At 36.6% G+C, this 5,197-nt stretch overlaps 1 long non-coding RNA gene across 1 annotated transcript in view; it reads right to left on the bottom strand.

The window, feature by feature from the left end:
- Positions 1–3,671: 3,671 nt before the first annotated feature.
- LOC107582115 (uncharacterized) overlaps positions 3,672–5,197 on the bottom strand; it is a 14,035-nt gene continuing 12,509 nt past the window's right edge. Inside the window, exon 3 of the long non-coding RNA XR_001608908.1 lies at positions 3,672–3,683. This is a non-coding gene — a long non-coding RNA (uncharacterized lncRNA). The remainder of the gene's footprint in view (positions 3,684–5,197) is intronic.

The following is a 5,197-nucleotide window of genomic DNA, read 5'->3' on the forward strand; positions in this document are numbered from 1 at the left end:
GAGTTAATGACAGGATTTTCATTTTGGGTGAGCTATTTCTTTAAGAGATGATTTTACAAAGATACAAAGCTGTCACCGAGGCACTACCCTGAGGTACAAAAGCTACATCTTTGTACCTTATTGTCCCCTAAATGGTACATACAGTATTAGTACCTAAAGAAACATAGTAGTACTTTAAAAGTACATATTTCTACCTAAAGTGTACATATTAGTCATTTTAATAGAGTGCCGCCTCAATGACAGATTTGTATATTTTCTTCTCAGAGTGTACTTGGTTTTAAAAGTAGGGCTGCATGATTAATGGAATGCGATTGTCATGCGCATTTTGTCAGTAAAGCCGGTTCTGTGATTAGTAGTAAATCTCCATCACCTGCTTTCAGATGGAGCAGCATTTACTACACAGAGCCGTAGTTCACTGACAAGCTACGCAAAATCACATTCATAATCGCAGACGATTTAATAGCGCGATTATGAAATCGAAGAAATCGTTCTGCAATTATGAAAGCTGTTTGCGTAGCTTGTCAGTGAACTACGGCTCTGTGTAGTAAATGCTGCTCCATCTGAAAGCACGTGAAAATACCACATTTAATAACATATTTTTACTCCAAACTCACTTCATAACGTCAGTCGAGTGTTTGAAATAAATCCTTTTGTGAGATGATGTGGCTTCTTACACAGAATAAACCACATTTAATAACATGTTTTTACTCCAAACTCACTTCATAACGTCAGTCGAGTGTTTGAAATAAATCCTTTTGTGAGATGATGTGGCTTCTTACACAGAATAAGGCACGCAACATGTCGATTAGCATTGCATTATTATATACTTTATTATAACAAAAATGATAATAAGATGAACTCAGATAAACGATATATTGTCATAGTCGTGTGTTTATTAGTCACGTTGAATTAATGAAAGCAGTTAAATCTTCTGTTTATTCAGCAACCGCTATAGGGATTTACTGGGTTTCTTCTGCGAGGTGTATTTTGAGTTTCCGCGCGAGAGCACCCTCTGCCCTTAGGATGGAGATTTACTGCTGATCACAGAACCGTGCTTCACTGAAAGATACGCATGACAATCGCAGCTTCTGCCTAATCGCGATTTATCGCCTTTGCGATTTAATTTTGATTAATCATGCAGCCCTATTTAAAAGTAGTTTGAAGTTGTAAAACAATACAACTAGGAGGGAGAATAAAACTAAAAGTAACCGGTAAGACCCAAATGAGATCTGTCAGAGTTTCATAACGTTGCATGCCAGGACTCCTCACTGAGCGACCATCTGTAACATTACCACGGTGCTTCAGAGCAACTTGGCTGCGTTTTGATTCACTCACACAACCACATGCAGAACAACACGAGGTCGAGATCTCTGTGGAGAACAAACTGTAAAACTGGCATCTTCCTCAGCAAAGCCAAGATCATGAGAGTCAGTAATAGTAAAGCTGACTCAGCGAACATCAGAAGAAAATGTGCTTCACCGACAGGGAGTTTCACAGCCTTTGTACACTGCGATTTTCCTGTGTATTGATCTTTCTCAGAGCTGCACATTTCATATGACCTTGAGTACAACACAAATTGAAACAAACAGAATGAGGCAACGTAGTTTTGTAGCATCTAAGTCATAATTAAATAAAATAAAATAAATAAAAAATTGTATTGATTTATATTAACGTATATATTAATCTAATATAATATTTATTAATATTTACTATATTAATATATTTAACATTAAAAGCGAGTATAAAACAATATACTGTTAATTTAATACAAAGTAAGTGTTTTAATAATTTGCTTTGGCTTCAGTACAGTGACACTAGGATATTCTTTATCCTATTATATTGATTAACTTATACATTACTAAATGAAATTACATTCGTATCAACCTGGTGGCACTCATAAACATGATCGCTGATGCTGCAAAACAACGGAAGCTTAGTTTCATAAAGCCACCAAAACTGGCCCAATCCTGAAACTGGCCTTCAGTGAAAACCCTTGAGCTGTATATTCCCAGCCTGCAAAAGCCTAAACAAATTGTGTTTTTACCCACTTTATAGGGTTTATATTTTTTTAACAATCAGTCTGCCAGCACAAAATCTCTTTGATACACGTCCTAATCGCATTTAACCTCTTTTATTTGGATATGAAGAGAATAGATCATGTTCTCAGTCACAGCCACCCTTAAAAACACATAACTGGATAATGTAACCCATTAGAAGTGGAAATCTGCTATAAAATATTTAATGTCTGTCTGACACAAAGCTGGCTCTCATCTACTTGCAGTGTTTGTGTACCAGGTTCTTGCTCTTAAGCCCATGTCTAAATAAATACCTCATCACTGAGCACTATCTAGAAAGTGCCTACTTTATTCATTATGAAACTGAGACCACTCTGTAATAGCAATATCACTAGAGCTGCTTTGTCTATACCTTATGCACAAGCAATGGAGTAATTATTCGAGGGAGATTATCAGTGGTCTTGTATGTCTTCCATTTTCTAATAATTTGACAGCTCCTTTGACAGCTCTTTGGTCTTGGCCATAGTGGAGTTTGGAGTGTGACTGTTTGAGGTTGTGGACAGGTGTCTTTTATACTGATAACAAGTTCAAACAGATGCCATTAATACAGGTAACGAGTGGAGGACAGAGGAGCCTCTTAAAGAAGAAGTTACAGGTCTGTGAGAGCCAGAAATCTTGCTTGTTTGTAGGTGACCAAATACTTATTTTACCGAGGAATTTACCAATTAATTCTTTAAAAATCCTACAATGTGATTTTCTGGATTTTTTTTCTCATTTTGTCTCTCATAGTTGAGGTATACCTATGATGAAAATTACAGGCCTCTCTCATCTTTTTAAGTGGGAGAACTTGCATAATTGGTGGCTGACTAAATACCTTTTTGCCCCACTGTATATTACAAAAACAAAAACTTCATTACAGAACGTTCACAAGCTCATAAAGTAATATGAAATGTGCATAATAAACATGGAAATGCTACGGTACAATGTCCCAATTAAAGGACCATGACATTTTCTAGTAAGTGCTAGCACATGAGAATAGCACACCTCTACGTTCAAGGATTTTATGGAAAGCTGCAGCGTCTGACTTAAGAAATCATTGCTTAATTTCGAGGAATTACAAGGTTGCACAATTATACAAGATGCAGCCTCTCAGAAATTGAACTGAATGACCGACAAAAACAAAACAAACAGAAAAGGTCCTTGCCAACATAAGCAAACACACACAAAAAAGCATTTCTCTCAATAGGCTTTGAATGCTTTCTTGTCTGCTGTCATATACAAGGCTGGAGATTTTCAAGGCTGGTAATGTTTTTAGTAGTACTAGGTAGTTTTTTAAATTTTCTAATCTAGGTAGATTGGCTTTCTAAGGCAATCACTGTTATTTTCGCTCATACCTTTGCTCAAACCCCAAAACCCAAATATGAAACCGCATATTTCACATAACTCATCCTGCAGCATTTCTGTTAAGGACAAGAATGAGAATCATATGAGGACAGCATTAGGAGAACATTTTTACCTGATGACAGAATGAGTCATTAGCTAGTATTTTCTGCATTCACATTCAACCTCACATTCCCAACCAACTCGTTTTACAACTTTGAACTATAAGGTAAATCTAAATGTTTATTCTTTAACCCATGCAACATTAACCTGTTAAAAATGTGAAATCTATGGGGTAATACTACCGCTGGCCAACAAACCAATAATGAATAAAACACAATACCCATAAAAACAAATAAAGGCAATTTTGAGGTGATTCATTTATGACAAAGCCAGTGGCAATGATAAAGCTTTTAAAACGCCCCACTGTGAACACAAACATTGCTTGTATTCTATGCAGTGTGCATAACTGTAAAATTGTAGAATTTATGTGTACCTGACGCAATAACATGTAACACAAGCACATTAAATGGGAAAAACTAGAAAACGAAAATGAGGATGCAAAAGTAATCCTCCATTATAATCCGTCCATCATTCTGCAACACAAGTGGTATGTTTTAGAGAATATTTAAAGGTTAAAATCACTATCAATTCAAGATCACTCGAGTTCCCTGATCAGTGGACTGTATAGGAAATCATAGTGAAAGTATAAAAACAAAATTAAATTGAAATAATAAAATAAAATAAAATAAATAAATACAATTAAAGAATTTTGTCTCTGTTGAAACAAACAACAAATATCCTACATAACTTTTCTAGTTTTATGTTTCTCATATCACTGTGCCATCTATCTTTTTTTCTCACATTATGTCCATTAAATCCTTATTACCCTGTCAGGATTTATTTGATGATAATGACAAACTGGCTTTACATTATATACCCATTTTAAATCAGCCAGAGCTGGTCAGTCTTGTATGTTGGTTGGTTTTAGAGTGGTTTGGGGCACTTTTCAGCTGGTTAGGCTGGGAGACCATCTCAAACTAGCCAGTCAGAAGTCAGAAGCTGTTATATATCAGTTTGTCAAATATATATCTAATATATTGATCTAAATTGATATATCAAATATAGAATTTTTTTATATATCAAGAAGCTCTTATACCAATAAAATTGATAAATAAAAAATAGTTGACTGGTCCTAGCTGCTTTAATCTTGTTTTAACCATTCTCCTGGTGTTTATCAGATCATCCAGCTGGTCTCCCACCTCAAAACTGGAACAGAACATTGGCGATGTAATTTTTTGCTGTCACACCAAACCCTGTTTTGATTTTTTCGGGAAACAGTGAGCGCGAGAGAAAGGAGGGTGGTGCTATCCGTGTATTCCTTTTTTACCCCTCTAAATGGGCAGCTGGGTAGAGAAATTAGGCAGCAATAAAGCCTAAAATCTGCAGCTAAAAACAACCCCATGCCCCAGATCCTGACCGTGCACCCTACCGCATGAACGCTTTCAAACCCACCCTTACCAAAACAGGACAGCTGTGACTAGACCTGGCTCATGATAATGAATTGTAACTTGACGTGACTCAGGAAGAACAACTGTGGCTTGACGTGACTCAGGAAGAACAACTGTGGCTAGACTAGACTCAGGAAGAACAACTGTGGCTAGACTAGACTCAGGAAGAACAACTGTGGCTAGACTAGACTCAGGAAGAACAACTGTGGCTAGACTAGACTCAGGAAGAACAACTGTGGCTAGACTAGATGCGGTTGTGTCCGCCATCTTGTGATCAGGCTCCGCAACTGC

Source organism: Sinocyclocheilus grahami, unplaced genomic scaffold (genome assembly GCF_001515645.1).
Source record: "Sinocyclocheilus grahami isolate Dianchi unplaced genomic scaffold, SAMN03320097.WGS_v1.1 scaffold3.1, whole genome shotgun sequence".
Classification (NCBI taxonomy): domain Eukaryota; kingdom Metazoa; phylum Chordata; class Actinopteri; order Cypriniformes; family Cyprinidae; genus Sinocyclocheilus; species Sinocyclocheilus grahami.